Source organism: Mesoplodon mirus (assembly GCF_964341445.2).
Source record: "Mesoplodon mirus genome assembly, chromosome: 5".
Lineage (NCBI taxonomy): Eukaryota > Metazoa > Chordata > Mammalia > Artiodactyla > Ziphiidae > Mesoplodon > Mesoplodon mirus.
In genome coordinates, this window is record NC_138980.1 from 185840509 (window position 1) to 185861989 (window position 21481).

The 21481-nt window shown below is 59.6% G+C and overlaps 2 gene segments (V, D, J or C); both read right to left on the reverse strand.

Annotated features, from left to right (window-relative positions):
* LOC309803787 (Ig alpha-1 chain C region-like) overlaps window positions 1-21481 on the reverse strand; it is a 158297-nt gene that overhangs the window by 53958 nt on the left and 82858 nt on the right.
* On the reverse strand, window positions 8827-18358 carry LOC309804452 (immunoglobulin heavy constant gamma 4-like). The segment is given in 7 exons: window positions 18267-18358; window positions 12614-12907; window positions 12213-12299; window positions 11743-12072; window positions 11339-11659; window positions 9787-9920; window positions 8827-8910 (listed from the first exon to the last, which is right to left on the reverse strand).

The following is a 21481-nucleotide window of genomic DNA, read 5'->3' on the forward strand; positions in this document are numbered from 1 at the left end:
TGTTGCAACTGAGTCTCCTGGGCCCACCCCTGCTCACTTCTCTATTTGGCACTTCCTTCTGTCATTGCTGAGGACGCCCACACCCTTTCTCTCCAGGTGCTGGTGTGGCCACCATGTGCCCGGATCTCATGCCCACTGTCCCGGGATCATGATGGTTGCTGCTTGCAGGGCAGAGACACGGTGCCCATTCCACCTTCGAAGTTCTGCTTCCAGAAGGACTTTTTACTTATTGATGGGCAAGTCCAGGTTGAATCCAGAAAACATAAGCCCCTGGAGGCCTTTCAGGTGGGAATTGATGTCACCCAGGAAATCAAACGTGTATAAAATTGTAACAAGAGCAGGCGAAGTGTTATCAGGTGAGATGGTCACTGAGGCTCAGGGGGCCCAGGGAAGCTCATGATCTTCTGCCCCAAGAGGTTGCTCAGACTTTGGATGGGAACACTCACTCAGAGCTTCAAAGAAATATCCCTCAACATGATAAAGGCCACATATGACAAACCCACAGCTAACATCATTCTCAATAGTGAAAAGCTGAAAGCATTTCCTCTAAGATCAGGAACAAGACATGGATGTACACTCTTACCACTTTTATTCAACATAGTTTTGGAAGCCCTAGCCACAGCAATCAGAGAAGAAAAAGAAATAAAAGGAATCCAAATTGGAAAAGAAGAAGTAAAACTGTCACTATTTGCAGATGACATGATACTATACATAGAAAATCCTCAAGACAGTACCAGAAAGCTACTAGAGCTCATCAATGAATTCGGTAATGTTGCTGGATACAAAATTAATACACAGAAATCTGTTGCATTTCTATACACTAACAATGAATGATAGAAAGAGAAATTAAAGAAACACTCTCATTTATGATCACATCAAAAAGAATAAAAAACCTAGGAATAAACCTACCTAAGGAGACAAAAGACCTGTACTCCGAAAACTATAAGACACTGATGAAAGAAATCAAAGATGACACAAACAGATGGAGAGATATACCATGTTCTTGGATTGGAAGAATCAACATTGTGAAAATGACTGTTCTACCCAAGGTAATCTACAGATTCAATGCAATCCAGATCAAATTACCAATGGCATCTTTCACAGAACTAGAACCAAAAATTTTAAAAATTGTATGGAGACAGAAAAGACCCTGAATAGCCAAAGCAATCTTAAGAAAGAAAAATGGAGCTGGAGCAATCGGGATCCCTGACTTCAGACTATACTACAAAGCTACAGTCATCAAAACAGTATGGTACTGGCACAAAACCAGAAATATAGATCAATGGAACAGGATAGACAGCCCAGAAATAAACCCACACACCTATGGTCAATTAATCTATGACAAAGGAGGCAAGAATATACAATGAAGAAAAGATAGTCTCTTCAATAAGTGGTGCTGGGAAAACTGGACAGCTACATGTAAAAAAATGAAATTAGAAAATTCTCTAACACCATGGACAATAATAAACTCAAAATGGATTAAAGACGTAAATGTGAAACTGGATACTAGAAAACTCCTAGGGGAAAACATAGGCAGAACACTCTTTGACATAAATCACAGCAAGATTTTTTTGACCCACCTCCTAGAGTAATGGAAATAAAAACAAAAATAAACAAATGGGACCTAATTAAACTGAAAAACTTTTGCACAGCAATGGAAAACCATAAACAAAACAAAAAAAGAACCTACAGATTGGGAGCAAATATTTGCAAACCATGCAACCAATAAGAGATTAATCTCCAAAATGTATATACAGCTCATATGGCTCAATATAAAGAACAAAGAACCCAATAGAAAAATGAACAGAGTATCTAAATAGACATTTCTCCAAAGAAAACATACAGATGGCCAAAAGGTAAATGAAAAGATGCTCAACATTCCTAATTATTAGAAAAATGCAAATCAAAGCACAATGAGGTACCAACTCTCACCAGTCAGAACGGCCATCATCAAAAACTATACAAACAATAATGCTGGAAAGGATGTGGAGAAAAGGGAACACTCTTACACTGTTTGTGGGAATGAAAATTGGTGCAGCCACTATGGAGAATAGTATGGGGGTTCCTCAAAAACCTAAAAATAGAGCTACCGTATGATCCAGCAATCCCACTCCTGGGGATATATCCAGGAAAACCATAATTCAAAAAGATACATGCACCGCAGTGTTCATTGCAACACTGTTTACAATAGCCAGGACATGGAAGCAACCTAAATGCCCATCGACAGATGAATGGATAAAGAAGATGTGGTACATATATACAATGGAATATTACTCAGCCATAATAAAGAATGAAATAATGCCATTTGCAGCAGCATGGATGGACCTACAGATTACCATACTAAGTGAAGTTAGTCAGACAGAGAAAGACAAATATCATATGATATCACTCACATGCGGAATCTAAAAAAAATGATACAAATGAACTTACATACAAAACAGTAATAGACTTCACAGACATAGACAACAAACTTATGGATACCAAAGGGGAGAGGGGAGGGGAGGGATAAATTAAGAGTTTGGGATTAACATATACACACTACTCTATATAGAATAGATAATAGCCTATAAGGGAAAAGAACCTGGAATAGCTACATGTATATGTATAATTGAGTCACTTTGCTGTACAACTGAAACTAACACAGCATTGTAAATCAACTATATTTCAAAAAAAAAAAAAAGAAATGTCCCAACACTCCTCGTGGTGTGGTTTGTGTGCCCTTCAGGGTGCCTGCAGGCCCGGCTGTGTGACCAGTCCTGTGAGGAAGAGGAGGCAGGGTCCTCTGCCAGCATCTGTCTCTGCGCAGTAGAGCACGGTGGTCAAGCACGGTGCTCCCTGTCCTGGTGCTGCTCTGGCCTCGTGGCCGTCCCATCAACCCCTTCTCTGCTCATTTCCATGGGCGATCACCTCCCTGCCCAGGCCCGAATGCCAACTTCACCTTTGTCTCTGTTGTGTCCAGGTCTCGGGATGCATTTGGGGCTGTTTGTCACTGTGACCCTGAGCTATTGTCACGAGAACTTGTGTCTCCTAAAACACTGGAAATGTTTTAATGGGAAAAGGAGAGGCTGTTTATTCTGAGCTGCTGCAGCCAGGGAGCCGTGCCCAGCTGGCTGGGCAGCGACTCGGGCAGCAGGAGAGTGGGTGGCTTTGAGGCTTTATTATGTGTATGTGGCTTAATTGTTACTATATACATATAACACTATGCCCATGTAAGGGCCTATAACATACTTATTATATCATGTGTGTGTTAGCATGTTAAAATATTTTCTGTGTATAGAAAGCTTCTTTATAGGAAAAAGAGTGCCTCCGGTGTCCTGATGGGGGCTGCAGGGCTGGGGAAGCTGGACAGCCGACAAGACGCAGGCACCCCTGCGATGGCTGAAGCACATCCGGTTTTCTCTGATTGGTCCTCAGTCAGAAGCGAGGACAAAGAACGTGGAAGCCGTGGGTTATTGATCAAGCCCCGCCCGTGGGAAGTGTGTCACAGGGCGGTTGTAGGGCTTCCTGGGCTGTCACTAGAGATGGACGTCTGACTTCCTGCAGGTCTAGCACGGAGGGTTAGGTTTAGGTTAGCATGGAGGGAGCAGGCTGTTTCCTGGGCTGGATCCTGTGATGGTGGCTGGGTGTCCTGGGCTGTTGGCTGCATTCTTGGGTCAGAGTTCCATCTTTATATATGGTTGGCCAGGTACAGGTGTAAATTGAGTATCCCACCACAGCTCTGGCCTAGTGTCTTGTGAATGAGAATGTTCTTGAAGACCCCTTGGGATTTATCCCATGCATCCCCCCTCCCCCGCCCCAGCACAGATCCCCAGGGCACCTCTCCGCATCCAGCTTACATTACAGTGCATCTCCCCTCCCTCCCAGATCCCCAGATCCCCAGTGCATCTTGCCCGCCTCCAGAGCAGTTCCCCAGGGAGTGTCAGTGTGTCAGGGCCGAGCAGAGCAGGACTGCGCCCTGGACCTTGTGTGAATTGCTCTACTGCCCCTCTCATGTTCTACTGCAACCAAACACTCGGGCCCTCTGGACAAGCCTCAGAGTTGCCCAATCCTGGGTTTTCTATGCCCAACCGCAGCAGGCTGCATGGTCCGTGTCGGAGTCCATGGGATGCCTGGTCTCCCAGCGCAGATGGCACCTCTCAGAAGGGCCTTTGCCACAAGTGGACTCTCCTGTCTACAGAGTCTGGGCACTTGTATGCTGGGAAGGAGGCCACCGGGCCCTGAAGAATGGTCTTAACTGCTCACAGGTCCTCAAAGAGGCCAAGAGGGTCACTCACCGCCCCTAGTTTCCTCCTTTTTGTACCTTTCCTAATAATCGAAACCTTTTCTTCCTGTTATTGGCCACTCGGTTTTTCCTTTCTGTGAAGGACCCACTGCTCACATTTCTTTCTTTTCATTGGTTGCTGAGTGCTCTTTGTATATGAAGGAGTCCTGCCCTGTGTCACATGTGCTCATGTGCTCTGCCCCATTTCTGTTGCACTAGAGCCCCTTGTGGGCGGGCTTCTCCAGGTCTTTACCCTCAGGAGGAGGCTCAGCCCATGCCCACCACTGTGCTTGGCCAGCCGGCCCTCTCCCTGGTGCCTGTGGCTCCTGCCTTTGTGGCTCCCAGCTTTCTTCTCGAGGACGGTGGTGGCCAGCCCCAGACAGCTCTTGCTTGCTCATCAGGACATCCGGGCTGGCGGGACAGGGCCTGAGGACTGGCCTGTCTGTGTGAGCTCAGTGGGTGGATGGCTGGGTGGTGACTGGGGCCCCAGGAGGCTGATGCTGGCCTCCAGCCTGGTGCTTGTGCAGCTGTGTTCCTGCGGCCTCCTGCACTGACCGCTGAATGAGCCCCTCAGGGTTTGCCCACGGGGATGGGGATTGTTGCTTTTACCTTCATGCGGGGAGGCGCGGTGAGTCTGGGCTGGAGGCCAGTGGCGCAGGCGTGGTGGAGCCTGAACCGGGGTCTCTGTGGGCATTGAAGGACTCTTGAGGTGGAGCCTGGCTGGACACTTGGGTCCTCGAGGCCCAGAGCTGCCCTCTGCCCCCTTCCCTCTGGCCCCTTGTCCACGTCCTCGGGGGGGGCACCTCCTGCTCCCAAGGTACCACAGGCACCTCCCCAAGGTACGCTCAAGTGGCATGGTATTCTTTAATGAACTTTACTAGGAAAAGTTAGGAGAGAGGTCAGACGAGGGCACGGGGGATGGGGGCGGGTGCTGCAGGGCTGATTTGGCCACACTGCGGACCCCTTGGGAAGCGCCTTCTGCTGTGGGACCCTGCCTCACAGCCTAGGGCCCTGCCTGCAGCCCCGAAAACTCCCTTGGCCTCTCCCCAGAAGGTCTGCTCTGCATCCTCATTCTGCACGAACGGGGCCTGGGGGTGGACAGCAGGGAGGGTGGGCACGGGACAGGAGCAGGGCATGGGGGGCAGCGCACTTGGACCTGGGGGCACGGAGGGCGGGACTGAGCCTGGGGAGTGAGCCCTTGGCTTGGTTGGGCTGGACTCAGACGCTGGATTGGGCTGGTGGGGATGCTGAGTCCTAGATTTGGCTCTGGGCTCCAGCATGGGCTGGGCCACGGGCTCCAGGCAATCAATGTTTCAGGGGTTGTTCAGTCAGAACCGGTGTGGGCCCACGCGCAGGAGCCTGGGAGAAGCCTGGGGTGGTCAGCACCGACGCCCAGCCCAGGTCTCTCTGTGGAGGGAACAGATGCTCTTCTGGGACTTGCCCCAAAGTGGGGTGGGGTGGGGCTGTGATAGGCGGGCCCCCTGTTGCTTTTGACCTTGGGGCTGAGCTGGGGCCTCTGGGCGCCCGTGTGTGTGTGTGTGTGTGTGTGTCTGTGTGTGTGTAAGACACAGATGAAGGTGTATGGTGGCAAGGTGAGACACTGACAGGTGTGTGTGGAGCTCATGGTCTGGGGGGGCACTAGGGGTCAGGAGGCAGCGGGAGGCTGATCTCAGGCTCACACAGGGGCAACCCGAGGGGCTCAAGGGCAGGCGTCGCCACTGGGCTTCGGGGTTCTCGGGGGGCATGGAGAAGTGAGGGATGCCGTGTGGTGTGGCACTGCTGGGGGGTGAGGGTGGGAGCCTTGGGGCCCAGTGTGGGGCAGTTCTCGAGGAGCCCAGAGGCAGCTGTGCCAGGGACGGTATTCAGTTAGGAGGCTGTGGGGGCGGCCCTCGTGTGACCACTCTGGCGTTCCCACAGGGTGGGCCGGCTAGTGGCTGATCGTTGGTCAGGGGGATGGAAATGAGGGACAGGGCCCAGGGCTGGGCAGGCTATGCTGCCCTCAGGCAAGTTCAGCTTCTTGGTTACATGTTTAGGGGGAGGGAAACGCAGGGTGTAGGGTGACCCCCAGGTCCATCACCTGGAGTCCCCATGGAGCCCAGCAGGCAGAGGGGCTCCTGTGCCAGCGTGCCCAGCGTGCCTGGCAGGGTCCCTGAGGGCCAGATGTTCTCCTGGACACTGTTGTCCACCCCTCGGCCGTCCTGTTTGCCGCCCCTCCCAGCCTCCCCGTTTGGTGCAGGCCCCCCTGAGCAATGCAGTCCCTTCCCTGCATACCATTCCCTCTGTGTCTGCCTCTGTCTGTCTCTCTCTCCCCCACAGGAAGCTGGACTGGCACATCGGATGGCATTGGGGCACAGTGTCCATGCTGACCAGACTCCGGCTCCCGGTCTGGGGGGCTGTCCAGCTGAGCCTTGGCCTGGGGCTGTCGAGTGGCGGCCTCCTCCCCTCGCCCTGAAAGGCTGCAACAAAATTAAGCGTGGCTTTCAGCAGCCCAAGGCCACGTCCCCGGGATGAGCCAGCCCCTGGGAAATGCAGGGCTGAGGGAGCCCAGCATGGCCAGCAGCCGACCCAGACCCCGGCCCACTTTTTTGGAGCTTTTACTGAGAAGGGCCGACAGCTGTGGATCCTGACTCTGCCCTCTGGGGAGGGTTGTGTCTCCTCTGAGGTGGAATCACCAGGAGGGATGGGTCCCTGGTCTCTGTGAGGGCGGAGTCCTGACCCATCCCTGCATCCTTGCCCACCGGCGGGCACAGCGGCCTCATGGCATCTGCACGGCCACCCTTCCTGGTCCCTCACCGGAGCCCCTGGAGCCCCACTCCTGCTCTCCTGTGACACACTGGTCACCTCTGTGCAGCCAGCTGAGTTCAGTGCCCCCCGGACGCCCTCCCCTCCTGCGGTCCTTCTCGCTGCCCAGTCTGTCCTGAGCGCTGAGCCAGGTCTGCCTCTGCTCCCCTTTGGCAGCCCCTCCCCACCGCTGCCCCTCCTGGCCTGGCTTCCTGGCCTTCCCTCCTGGTCCTCCTTTCTCACACCCAGCTCGGCTGTTTTGGGCTGAATTGTGTGCCCCAAATTCCAGTTTTGAAGCCCGGACCCACAGGACCTCAGAATGTAACTGTATTTGGAGATGGGGTCTGTAAAGATGTGATGATGCAAACTGGGGTCTCCAGGGTGGGCCCTAATCCAGGCTGACTGGCGTCCTTAAAAGAGGAGGACATTAGGACAGAGACACGCACAGAGGGACGGCCACGTGAGGTCACGGGAGAAGACAGCGTCTACACGGCACGGAGACAGCCCTCAGGAGAAGCCAGCCCTGCACCTCCTGGATCTGGGATTCCAGCTTCCAGGGTGTCAGACAGTGATGTCTGTTGTCAAAGGCCCCCTGTGCTGTCTGTTACAGCCTCCTGTGCAGACACACCCAACACGTGCGACTTCCCTGTGGCTCCCCCAGGCCCCTGGCTCGCCCCTGCGCCCACAGGCCAGGCGGGGACCCCAGGCTTGGGTGGTGTGTGGGGGAGACCGGCTGTGGATTTCACGAGGGTAGGCGGCGTGCTAACCTAGGGAGACTTCTCAGCGAGCTAGGTGATTGTAAAGAACGCTTTATTGTCATTAAAAAAATGAAGAGACAGCGAAGAGCATCAACGGGCTCCAACATTCAGAAAAGGAGAAACGCCTCCCAGGCTGCAGTGACGTGGACCTTCTTTTCCATCCGGGGAGCAGCTCCTCCACATGTGGATGCTGACTGTGCTTTTCTGCAGAGACGGGAGAGTTGGTACTGGGCCCTTAGGCGGGGGCCCGGGGTCGGAGGCTGGCCCTACGCGGGTTGCGCCTCTCACCCCGACCCCTGTGCAGGCGGAGCTCCTGCTGTACGTGACTCAGGCCTTTGGCTGCAGGATGGGCTGGCCGCGCCTTCTGCCTTCTTCTCTGGGAGCCCCTCCAGCTCAGCCCGCGGGGCACCAGGTCAACAGCATCCTCTCCGGGAGGCTGGTCTGGCTGGACCTCACCACCTCCCGCGCTGGGGCTCCTGCGGCGGCCTCGGGCCCAGGACCTGATCTGAGCAGCGTCCTCGGTGGAGGTGACCTGAGGGACTGTTAGCGGCACCTGCAGAAGGTCTCCTGCTGGGAGAGGTGGGCACTGAGGGGGGCGGTTTCCCTCCAGCATCTGGCACAGGCTCTCCTCCTGGAGACCCTGCATCTGGAGCTTGTCAGGGACAAGAGGCAGGGGGCGGGCCCTGTGCAGAAGCCCGGACGCCGGCCTCCTCCTCCTCTTCGAAGGGGACCCCCAAGCCGACCCGGGCCTTCCAGGTGGTCCCTGGGGCCCCGCAGGTGTCCTGCGGGGACATCAGCTCAGGGTGGGCATCACCTGCAGTCCACTTGGGTCTGTGAGGGGGGTGGGGGGCAGGTTGTGGTGGCCACGAGACCAGAGGCCGGGAGTGCAGGCGAGGGTGCTCGTGAGCTCGGAGGCTGGTGAGGTCAGCGGGCGGAGGAACAGGCCTGGCACAGGCTGAGCGGCACAAGGGGATGGACGTGGTCCTACAGGTCTGGGGCGGCCCTGGACGCAGCCCGTCATGAGCACTAGGCGCCCTGGCCGATCATGTTTCTGTAGTCGGGGACAATTGTCCGCTTCAGCTCCACCACTGATGAGAAGATCCACTTCACCTGAGGGGCGGCGGGGGTGAGTACAGGCTGGAGCCCACCCGGGCCACCTCCCAGGGCCTGCCCCCCAGTCCCCGGGCCGATGGACAGCGAGGGGTTCCAGAGGGGACAGGAGGCCATGATGGGGACAGTGAGGGAGAGTGTGGGACAGTGAGGGAAGGTGAGGGGACAGTGCGGGGACAGTCAGGAAAGGTGAGGGACCGTGAGGGACAGTGAGGGACAGTCAGGGGACAGTGAGGGGACAGTGAGGGAAAGTGAAAGACCATGAGGGGACAGTGCGGGGACAGTCAGGGAAGGTGAGCGGTCAGTGAGGGGACAGTGAGGAACAGTGAGGGACAGTGAGGGACAGTGGGGGACAGTGAGGCACAGTAGGGGACAGTGAGGGGACAGTGAGGGGACAGTGAGGGACAGTGAGGGAAGGTGTTGGGTCAGTGAGGTGACAGTGAGGGACCGTGAGAGACAGTGAGGGACAGTCAGGGAAGGTGAGGGGTCAGTGAGGGGACAGTGAGGTACAGTGAGGCACCATGAGGGCCAGTGAGGGACCGTGAGGAACAGTGAGGGAGAGTGAGGGACCGTGAGGGACAGTGAGGGACATTGAGGGACAGTGAGGGGACTTGAGGTACAGTGAGGGGACAGTGAGGGGTCAGTGAGTGACCGTGGGGGACAGTGAGGGGTCATTGAGTGACCGTGAGGGACAGTGGGGGACAGTGAGGCATAGTAGGGGACAGTGAGGGGTCAGTGAGTGACCGTGAGGGACAGTCATGGAAGGTGAGGGGTCAGTGAGGGGACAGTGAGGGAACTTGAGGGACAGTGAGGGACCAGGGGCCAGGTGCAGACACAGTGGGGACCACGAGGGCACAGCGGGGCCGACCCGCCCACCTTGAAGAGGGTCACGGTGGCGCTGTAGCACACGCTGAGCAGGAAGAGGGTGATGAAGATGGAGATGGTCGTCCACAGCCCATCCAGCTCCCCGTCCTGGGCGTCAGCACAGGCCTCCTCCTCTAGGAGCAGTTCTGCACAGGGAGGGTGGGGTCAGTGCTGCGCCTGTCCCCGGGGGGCGGGGGGGGGCTCATCGGGGCCTCGCAGTGCGGCTCCCATTGTGGCGATTAGGTGGCAGGATGCCCCGGGTGGGCCAGGCCAGAGGCACCTGAGGACAGTCGCTGGGCACCAGCCTCAGCCCCCCATTCCTCCAGCCTGGGCCCCCGTCTCGGCCTGCCCAGTGTGTCCTGCTCCCTCTCCTGTGCTGTGTGCTGAGCTGGGGCCCTTGCGGGGAGGGTGCCTGGACCCCCTGGCAGGACAGTGGCTCAGGCCCTGGGCTCCTCTCCCGCTGGGGGCCAGACCCGGAGGGTGGGAGGGTCAGCAGAGCACATGGACCCTGCCCCTGTTGGGCTCTGTCCTGTGGGTGTTGGAGGGTGGGCACCAGGCTGGGGTCTACGGTGAGGGCTCATGAGACCCAGCTCTGAGGTCGGGTGTGGGTCTGTGCGGCTGCCCTGTGGGAGGGCCCGTGTGCAAGGCCCGTGTGTGTGCACATGCGTGGGTGTTGTGGTGGGTGCACTGCACACGTGTACGTGGGCAGGTGAGTGCATGTGGATGAAGGCAGTGGTGTGCCGGCTGGTGTGACTCAGTGGGGGGTCTGTTTTCAATGGCTCTGGGCTCGGTGTCCACGGGTGCGTGTGGAGGGTCCCCCCCGGGCACTCAGGGCCGCTTGCCTCTGCCCCTTTTGGGCACAGTGATGAGTGTCTCCACGAGTGCCCAGGCCTGGCCCCCGGCAGGGTCAAGCAGGGCAGAGCCACCTGGCCTGAGGGGGGGGCCCTGATATCTCATGCCCGATGGAGCAGCACGGCCATCCCCCCACCCTGGGCCGCGTGTGGCCCCCGTGGGGGCACAGAACCGGCACGCGGACTCTGGAGCCAGGGACAGGAACATGGGGACGAGGACAGCTAGTGTCCCACAGCTTGGGCTGCAACACGGGCGGGAAGAAGTGGGCACTCATTCTCCTGAGGGTCTCTGGTGGGCTTCTCCCATTCCGGGCACACACTTGAGCCCCAGCAGCTGCGGGGTGGAGGGCGGCCGGAGCAGCTGTCGCCTCCAGGAGAGGCCCTCCCCGGCCTCGGGCAGCCCCCAAGCGGCCTGCGCAGACCCGCACACTCTGGGTCCGGCCCTGAGTGGGGTCAGCTCTCCCGCATTGCTGCTGACACCTGTGACCCAGAGCCGGGTCCACCGCTGCCCCTCGCAGGCCCGACGTGCCCCGGGGCTCTGCTCGGAAAGAACCATGACAGCATTGCGGGGCCCAGGGCGGCGCTGGGTGCTTTATTTCACGGCGCCCGGGAGGAATGTACACAGGGCTGGGGTTCAGGAGGCCTCACTGGGCCCTGAGAGCCCAAGGGGAGGGAGGGCTCGCTGGGGCAACAATGCCGTGTGGCTCATTTACCCGAAGACTTGGAGATGGACTTCTGCGTGTTGTGATTGTGTAGAGCCTCGTGCAAAACTACACACGTGTAGGTGTCTCCCTGCTGCCAGCTCTTCTTGTCCACCCTGAGCTTGCTGTACAGGAAGAAGGACCCGTCGGCGTCCAGCTGGGGTGGGGTCGTGCCGTACTTGCCCTCTGACTCTGACTGCCCGTTTCTCTGCCACTCCACGTCGATGTTGTCCGGGTAGAAGGCGGTGACCATGCAGGTTAAGCTGACCGAGGTCTTGGCCAGCTCTTCCTGCGGTGGGGCCAGTACATACACCTGTGGCTCCTGGGGCTGCCCTGTGGGGAGAGGTATGGCTGTTAGCACGATGGTCACTGCTCTTGGCCCCAGGGACCCTCCTGCGCCCGTCCACCTGACCCACCTTTGGCCTTGGAGATGCTCCTCACGATGGGGGCCGGGAGGCCTTTGTTGTTGACCTTGCACTTGAACTCCTTTCCCTTCAGCCAGTCCTGGTGTTGGATGGGCAGGGAGCTGACCACACGGTAGGTGCTGTTGAACTGCTCTTCCCTTACCTTCGTCTTGGCCGTGTACACCTCTTCATCGTCCACGTACCAGAAGAACTCGACATCAAGGTCCTCCTCGTCCACGTCAACCACAACGCAGGTGACCTCGGGTGTTTGGGATATTGTGAGGGTGTCCTTGGGTTTCGGGGGGAAGATGAAGACGGATGGTCCTCCTGGGAGCTCAGGATCTGGTTGGGGAGACACGGTGGGGGTCAGCCCCTGGGTGGACCTCCTCTTGGGCACCCATCCATCCCCTCTCCCAAGCCCCAAGGCCACGCCTGGGCGAGGTCCACCCCCGAGGGGCGTAGCGTGCAGCCGGCTGACTTACCTGGACATTTGGGACACTTGTGGCATTCGGGACACTTGTGGCATTCAGGACACTTGGGAAATGGGTCAGGTTTGAAGCCATTGATCACTGCAGAGAACAGACTGGAGGTTACTAGGGCTGGGCATAGGGCAGGGCCAGGTTTTGGCAGGTGAGACCTGTGCCCGCCTCTGTGGGCCCAGGGGCTGGGGGAGGCATCCAGCCTTGCCCACAGTGGATCTGGTGGAAATGCCCAGAGGACCCCCTCCCTGAGCCTGGGAGGCCTTCAGGTGAGGGAGAGAGACAGGCCTCCCATGACACCCTGGGCGGGATTCACCATCCCTGGTGTGTGGTCCTTTCAGGTGAGAAGGCGGACCCTGGGCCTGTCCCGTAGTGGACACCCTCCCTGCGGCCCGTCCTCTCACCGATGTGCTTGTCCACCTTGGTGCTGCTGGCCGGGTGGGCTACGCTGCAGGTGAAGGTCTTGCCGGACGAGGTGCTGGCAGGCACGGTCACAGTGCTGCTGAGAGAGTACAGCCCCGAGGACCCTCGGACGGATGGGAGGGTGTGCACGCCGCTGGATAGGGCGCCCAAGTTCCAGGTCACGGTCACTGGCTCAGGGAAGTAGCTTGAGACCAGGCAGCCCACGGTCACTGTGGAGCCAGTTGTGCCCCCGCAGGTGGTATCCAGAGGGTAGACTGCCGGGGCTGTGGTGTAGGCTGTGAGAGAGGAGGCCGTGTGACTGCCAGGGCCTCACCCCTGCGAGGGTCCAGGCAGGGCATCAGGTGTGCAGGCCTGGGGCATTGCTGAGCCCAGCAACCATGTGCTTCCAGTATGTCTGAAGACCAGCCCCCCGGCATGGCTGTCTCCCACCCCAGGTATCTGCGTCTGCAGCTGTGGACTCCAGACCCACCTGGAGGCCAGTACTGGGTGACCACCTGGATTAGAGACCCCTGGGGCCCCTACCCTCCTGTGGGTGTCTGGCCTGATCAGGCCCTTGGTCTGAGCCCTGACCAGTGGCTACTGCTCCCGGAGCCCACTGCCCTGCTGCCGCAGCCTGGCAAGGCCTCTGCCACCCACTGCCCTGCTCCGCTCCTGTCCCCTTGTCCTGGCCTGCTCTTTGCCACCCAGAGCCCGTGTGTTCCGTATCAGCTCTGCCCATCGGCATCCCTGGGAGCCTTGCACCGCCCCTGGCCTTCTCCTCCTGCAGGGTGCCAACACCCCAAGTTGCATTCCCCGGCTGGACCTGTCCCCTGTGACCCTGCTCTGCTCAGCCCAGGTATGCAGACCTGTCTGAGCCCCAAAAGAGCCTCTCATTTCCCCTCTGCCAGGTCTGCTGCCCTGCCAACCCTACCTCGCTTTGGCACGTTCACCCCTCCTGTCCCAGCTCCTACACTCTCCTGGAAGAGGGTTGGGACCCTGGGTACAAGAACTGCGGCCAACTGGATCCCCTCAGGGTCGCCCGTGCCCCTTCAGCCCCAGAGACCTGCACTCCACCCGGAGACCAGTTTCCCTCTCCACCTGGCCTTGCCATCCACAAAGCTCCTCCCAGCAGACCAGGGCTCCCTTTTCCTTGGCCTCTCTTCCCCTGACTCTAGGGCACCTGGGGCAGGCCCTGCCTTCCCAGCCCCGGCTGCCCTGCACATCTCTGCCTGCTCCCCTGAGCTCCCCCTGTGCCCGGCCTTACCAGCCCCCTGAGCTCCAGCAGAAAGGCTGCTCTGCTTTCTCTGTGCACTCAGGTTCCCCTCCTCTAGATGTTCCCTCACCTGCCTCCAGCCCCTCATCCTGGCCCCTCAGCTGAGCCCGGGCTTCCTGTCCATCGAGTGTCTGGCCTCTGCCCATCTGAGCTCCGGTTCACCATCTCAGGCCTGAGTCCTCCCTGCCCTTGTGTCCCTTCTACCCGGCCCTGGGCCCTCAGCACAGCCCAGGGGGACCCCCAGCCCGATGTCCTGTAGGACTCCCTGCTCTGCCCCCACTGCCAGCTGCCCTGCGTCCTGCCCTCCCAGCCCCCTTGGCTCAGGTCTCTGGGCTCAGCTCACGGATGCTGTGTCCTCATGTCACCTGCTCACCTGGCGTTGGACTGACCACTGTCCCTGGAGTGCTGGGCACACAGCACCAAATGGCCCTTGCACCCTATGACACTTGCCGACTCAACTGCTCACCCCAGTACCTGGTTGGCTGAGGTCCTGGGCAGGTCCCTATCCTCCCAAACCCCTGTTCACTTGCACAAGCTCTCCCTGTTCCCCAAAGCTCCCAGGGCAGTCCCATCCCCTCCCAGGCTCCTGATCACCTGCACAAGGTCTACATGATTCCTCAAAGCTCCTGGGGCAGCAGCTTACTCTTCCACCCACCATGCTCAGCTGAAGAAAATCTACCTGCTTCCCCATGCTCCCAGGCCGACCCCTGCCCTCCCAGCCCCAGGCTCACCTACACCAGCTCTACCTGCTCCCCCAAAGCTCCCAGGCAGCCCCGTGCCCTCCCAGCCCTGTGCTCACCGACAATAGCTCTACCTGCTCCCCCAAAGCTCCCAGGCAGCCACCTGCCGTCCCAGCCCCAGGCTCACCTACGCCAGCTCTACCTGCTCCCCCAAAGCTCCCAGGCAGCCCCCTGCCCTCCCAGCCCCAGGCTCACCTACACCAGCTCTACCTGCTCCCCCAAAGCTCCCAGGCAGCCCCCTGCCCTCCCAGCCCCAGGCTCACCTGAAGAAGCTCTACCTGCTCCCACAAAGCTCCCAGGGAGCCCCCTGCCCTCCCAGCCCCAGGCTCACCGACACCAGCTCTACCTGCTCCCCCAAAGCTCCCAGGCCGCCCCCTGCCCTCCCAGCCCCAGGCTCACCTGCAGAAGCTCTACCTGCTCCCCCAAAGCTCCCAGGGAGCCCCCTGCCCTCCCAGCCCCAGGCTCACCTACACCAGCTCTACGTGCTCCCCCAAAGCTCCCACGGAGCCCCCTGCCCTCCCAGCCCCAGGCTCACCTACACTAGCTCTACCTGCTCCCCCAAAGCTCCCAGGGAGGCCCCTGCCCTCCCAGCCCCAGGCTCACCTGCACTATCTCTACCTGCTCACCCAAAGCTCCCAGGCCGCCCCCTGCCCTCCCAGCCCCAGGCTCACCTGCAGAAGCTCTACCTGCTTACCCAAAGCTCCCATGCAGCCCCCTGCCCTCCCAGCCCCAGGCTCACCTACACCAGCTCTACCTGCTCCCCCAAAGCTCCCAGGCCGCCCCCTGCCCTCCCAACGCCAGGCTCACCTACACCAGCTCTACCTGCTCCCCCAAAGCTCCCAGGCCGCCCCCTGCCCTCCCAGCCCCAGGCTCACCTGCAGAAGCTCTACCTGCTTACCCAAAGCTCCCACGCAGCCCCCTGCCCTCCCAGCCCCAGGCTCACCTACACCAGCTCTACCTGCTCCCCCAAAGCTCCCAGGCCGCCCCCTGCCCTCCCAGCCCCAGGCTCACCTACACCAGCTCTACCTGCTCCCCCAAAGCTCCCAGGCCGCCCCCTGCCGTCCCAGCCCCAGGCTCACCTACACCAGCTCTACCTGCTCCCCCAAAGCTCCCAGGCCGCCCCCTGCCCTCCCAGCCCCAGGCTCACCTGCAGAAGCTCTACCTGCTTACCCAAAGCTCCCACGCAGCCCCCTGCCCTCCCAGCCCCAGGCTCACCTACACCAGCTCTACCTGCTCCCCCAAAGCTCCCAGGCCGCCCCCTGCCCTCCCAGCCCCAGGGTCACCTACACCAGCTCTACCTGCTCCCCCAAAGCTCCCAGGCCGCCCCCTGCCGTCCCAGCCCCAGGCTCACCTACACCAGCTCTACCTGCTCCCCCAAAGCTCCCAGGCAGCCCCCTGCCGTCCCAGCCCCAGGCTCCCCGACACCAGCTCTACCTGCTCCCCCAAAGCTCCCAGGCCGCCCCCTGCCCTCCCAGCCCCAGGCTCACCTGCAGAAGCTCTACCTGCTCCCCCAAAGCTCCCAGGCCGCCCCCTGCCTTCCCAGCCCCAGGCTCACCGACACCAGCTCTACCTGCTCCCCCAAAGCTCCCAGGGAGCCCCCTGCCCTCCCAGCCCCAGGCTCACCTACACTAGCTCTACGTGCTCACCCAAAGCTCCCAGGGAGCCCCCTGCCCTCCCAGCCCCAGGCTCACCTACACTAGATCTACCTGCTCCCCCAAAGCTCCCAGGCCGCTCCCTGCCCTCCCAGCCCCAGGCTCACCTGCAGAAGCTCTACCTGCTCCCACAAAGCTCCCGGGACATCCACCTGCCCTCCCAGCCCCAGGCTCACCTACACTAGCTCTACGTGCTCACCCAAAGCTCCCAGGGAGCCCCCTGCCCTCCCAGCCCCAGGCTCACCTGCAGAAGCTCTACCTGCTCCCCCAAAGCTCCCAGGCCGCCCCCTGCCCTCCCAGCCCCAGGCTCACCTGCAGAAGCTCTACCTGCTCCCCCAAAGCTCCCAGGGAGCCCCCTGCCCTCCCAGCCCCAGGCTCACCTACACTATCTCTACCTGCTCACCCAAAGCTCCCAGGCAGCCCCCTGCCCTCCCAGCCCCAGGCTCACCTGCACTATCTCTACCTGCTCACCCAAAGCTCCCAGGCAGCCCCCTGCCCTCCCAGCCCCAGGCTCACCTACACTATCTCTACCTGCTCACCCAAAGCTCCCAGGCCGCCCCCTGCCCTCCCAGCCCCAGGCTCACCTGCAGAAGCTCTACCTGCTCCCACAAAGCTCCCGGGACATCCACCTGCCCTCCCAGCCCCAGGCTCACCTACACCAGCTCTACCTGCTCCCCCAAAGCTCCCAGGGAGCCCCCTGCCCTCCCAGCCCCAGGCTCACCTACACCAGCTCTACCTGCTCCCCCAAAGCTCCCAGGCTGCCCCCTGCCCTCCCAGCCCCAGGCTCACCTGTAGAAGCTCTACCTGCTCCCCCAAAGCTCCCAGGCCGCCCCCTGCCTTCCCAGCCCCAGGCTCACCTACACTAGCTCTACCTGCTCACCCAAAGCTCCCAGGCTGCCCCCTGCCCTCCCAGCCCCAGGCTCACCTACACCAGCTCTACCTGCTCCCCCAAAGCTCCCAGGCAGCCCCCTGCCCTCCCCGCCCCCTGCTCACCTGCTGCCTCCATGCCACTTGTCCCTGGAGCTCTGGCCCTCAGCACCCATGCCCTCTGGCCCACCCCGGGCCCTCACCCTAGTGCAGCTCCACTCCCGCCTCCTTCCCTTCCTGGGGCTGAGCTCTCTTCCCTGGAGTCGCTAGGTGCCCACCCTGTCTCCGGCCCACTCTCTCCTGGCAGAGACCCTGTCCCACCGTGGGCCCCTCCCAGAGGAGCTCCTGGCCTTCCGAGCTTCACCCTCCTCTCTCTCCCACCACCCGCAGGATCCTCCTTGGTCGCTTCTCCCTCCAGTTGCCGGGTCACCTGCCCTCTGCCTCCCCGCTCCCTGCCCCCAGCCCCTGCTCCCGGCCCTCAGGCCCTGGCTCCGCTCGCCCCTCGTGTAGCCTGTGCAGCTGCGTGCTCAGCCTCTGTGCGGCCAGCTCTGCGCACACAGGAGCCCAGGCCAGCCCTGCCTGCTGTGCTCCCAGCGCTCCCGCTGCCCTGGGCCCCGGCGCCAGCCCAGAGCCCACCGCCACCCCGGCTGCCACTGCCCTGAGATCCAAGCCGGCCCCACTGTCCTGGGCAGGGCCCTCAGCCGCCCCCCACCCCCAACACGGGGGGCCTTTCCTTCCCCTGTGCCGAGCCAGCGTCCTCCCTCTGTCCTTGCTCAGACCCACCTGTCCATCCTGGCCTCGTCCTCAGCCCCAGCCCCTGTGCCCGCAGCACATCCTGCTGAGTGAAGCCCTGAGGCTCCCATCCCCAAGCCTATTATGTTCCTTGAAGGCCCAGCAGCCCCGCCGAGCTCTGCCGCCCCTGGGTTTCCAGCCTTGTTGGTGTGGACATGCCCCTGCCCGGCTCCCTAGTCCCTGCCCTGGGCCAGCACTGTGACCCCTGGGCAGCCCGCCTTCCCCGTGCCCGCTTGGCTGTTGCAGCTGCTCTGTGGGGTCCCCGAGGCCAGTCTTCCCTCCGTGGCTCCCATTCCACTCCTTTGTCCTGATCCTCTCAGACCCCACTCACCAAGTGTTGGGGTGGTGGACTCGCTCCCCTGCAGCCCAGGGCTCCACATCCCCTCCCTGCTCTGGCCCCAGGAGCATGTGGCTCTTCAGGGCTGTGCTCTGTGTCTGCAGCCCTGCTTCCTAGGACTGGTAACCAGTTCCTGGAAGTGTGAACTCCTTGACCACAACCCTGCAAACACTAAGAACAGGACTGAAACCCAGCGGCATGGCTTGCTTCCTGAAGTTCCCTTTTCTTCTGGGTGGTTTCTGTCTCAGAGGGCCTGGGGGAGTCCCGATGCCACAGAGATGCATTATTTTGGTGTGTGTGTTGTGGTGAGTGGGGCCCAGGGACCCAGGGGACAGAGTGGGAACCCCAGCCATCACGGCTCCACCCTCCTGAGGGAATATGCCTGCTCGGCCCACAGCACCCTGGGTAATAGGCCCCTCGCCTGAGCCTTCTGGGCCTCCAAACTGTGGTGGGCACCACTCCCACCTCCTCCAGCACAGATCCCCAGGGCATCCTGCCTGCCTCTGGAGCAGATCCCCAGAGAGTGTTGGTGTGAGGGGGCCGAGCAGAGCAGGGCTGTGCCCTTGACCTTGTGTGAATTGCTCTACTGCCCCTCTCATGTTCTATTTGAACCAAACTGGACAGGCTTGTCTCTGGACAAGCCTCAGAGTTGCCCAGTCCTGGGTTTTCTATGCCCGACCTCCACAGGCTTCATGGTCCGTGTTGGAGTCCACGGGAGGCCTGGTCTCCCAGCGCAGATGGCAGCTCTCAGAAGGGCCTTCGCCACAAATGGACTCTCCTGTCAACAGAGTCTGGGCACTTGTATGCTGGGAAGGAGGCCACCGGGCCCTGAAGAATGGTCTTAACTGCTCACAGGTCCTCAAAGAGGCCAAGAGGGTCACTCACCACCCCTAGTTTCCTCCTTTTTGTACCTTTCCTAATAATCGAAACCTTTTCTTCCTGTTATTGGCCACTCGGTTTTTCCTTTCTGTGAAGGACCCACTGCTCACATTTCTTTCTTTTCATTGGTTGCTGAGTGCTCTTTGTATATGAAGGAGTCCTGCCCTGTGTCACATGTGCTCATGTGCTCTGCCCCATTTCTGTTGCACTAGAGCCCCTTGTGGGCGGGCTTCTCCAGGTCTTTACCCTCAGGAGGAGGCTCAGCCCATGCCCACCACTGTGCTTGGCCAGCCGACCCTCTCCCTGGTGCCTGTGGCTCCTGCCTTTGTGGCTCCCAGCTTTCTTCTCAAGGACGGTGGTGGCCAGCCCCAGACAGCTCTTGCTTGCTCATCAGGACATCCGGGCTGGCGGGACGGGGCCTGAGGACTGGCCTGTCTGTGTGAGCTCAGTGGGTGGATGGCTGGGTGGTGACTGGGGCCCCAGGAGGCTGATGCTGGCCTCCAGCCTGGTGCTTGTGCAGCTGTGTTCCTGCGGCCTCCTGCACTGACCGCTGAATGAGCCCCTCAGGGTTTGCCCACGGGGATGGGGATTGTTGCTTTTACCTTCATGCGGGGAGGCGCGGTGAGTCTGGGCTGGAGGCCAGTGGCGCAGGCGTGGTGGAGCCTGAACCGGGGTCTCTGTGGGCATTGAAGGACTCTTGAGGTGGAGCCTGGCTGGACACTTGGGTCCTCGAGGCCCAGAGCTGCCCTCTGCCCCCTTCCCTTTGGCCCCTTGTCCACGTCCTCGGGGGGGGCACCTCCTCCTCCCAAGCTACCACAGGCACCTTACCCAAGGTATGCTCAGGTGGCATGGGATTCTTTAAGGAACTTTACTAGGAAAAGTTAGGAGACAGAGGTTGAACTGATTCCTGTGCTGGGCTCATCTATCTCGTACCTCAAATCACCCCTGAGACATGTGGACCCCAAGAATCTTTATTGGTAGGATGTAGGGCAATGTCCCTCTTCTGTAGCTCCTTCAGGCTGGTACTGGGCTCATGGACCCTCCGTACCTGGGGCCACAGAACTCTCACTGCCTTGTTAAGGGGCCCCAGGGTGAGTTTTGCTGCCACGCTGACAGGATGTGTTTCAGGGAGCGGCTGAAATCCCCGCATCACCATCATCTTGACATGGAATTGCCGTAATCTAGAGGAGACAAATCTTTCTAAGACGATAAACAGACAAGAGGAGAAGAGGAAAGATAGAGGTTCAAGGTCCTATGAGTGGTAGGAACCGAGAGAACCAGGACCAGGTGAGAGCCATCCCTGGGATGCCTGCTCCCTGAGTTGAGAGGTCTCAGATAAGAAGCCCTGAGTATCTTTTTGGACTTGACCTGTTTGGTTTACCCAAAGCCAGCGCTGTTCCTTTAACATGGCGCACATTCCCCCTTGGGCCGTGGCTAGCATGTTGATGGCCTTCTCAGGGGTCACTGTATCTGCAGAGATGTGGTTAGGGATAGGTTCTAGCTCCCTCTTTTCTTTAGCCTCAGTTAGGGTCAAAATAAGGGGTTTCTCAGGGTCTCCTAATCATAATATGACCCCAAGGAAGCTCAGAAGATCTCTCCCCAGCAGTGGGGTGGGGCTTCCGGGGACAACCAGAAAGGCATGCGAGCTCAAACGCTGTTGAAGCTGGCAAACGAGAGGCTCAGTGAAGTAACGGGTGAGAGGCTTTCCATCGACACCAGTTACAACGCAGCTTTTAGAGGAAAGAGGCCCAGCGTGAGAAATTAGGACAGAGTAAGAGGCTCCCGTATGGACTAAAAAGTTGATCTTCCTACCTGCCACGTCAAGAATGCCCGGGGCCCCTTGATGGAGACGGACATCTCGTTGGGGGGAGCTGCCAGAATCCCCGGGCTGACTCAGTTGTCCAGCATGGCCATCCCAGGAGCAGGAACCCCCCTTCCCCTTCGGGACCGAGGGCAGTCCCACCCTGATGACCGTCTGCTTGCAGACTGGGCATGGCCTGGGGGGCTCCTTCTGGCATTCATGGGTCCAATGGCCAGTCGACTTGCATTTGAAGCATTCCCCTTTCCTGGTCTTACTTCCGGACTGATGGTTGAACTTTTCTGTGTCCTTTGGGTTCTCCCGAGGTTGCAAAACATGGCTGACAGCAAGGGCTGTCAGCTGAGCTTGAGCTTTGACCTGCCTTTACTCATGCTGGGTTCTTTCTTCCCCCTCCGGCTGGTCTTGATTATTAAATACCCCAAAGACCACCTCTACGAGTTGGTGCATAGGGGTTTGTGGGCCTAATTGTGACTTTTGGGGTTTTTGCCTAATATCAGGGGCAGACTGGCTG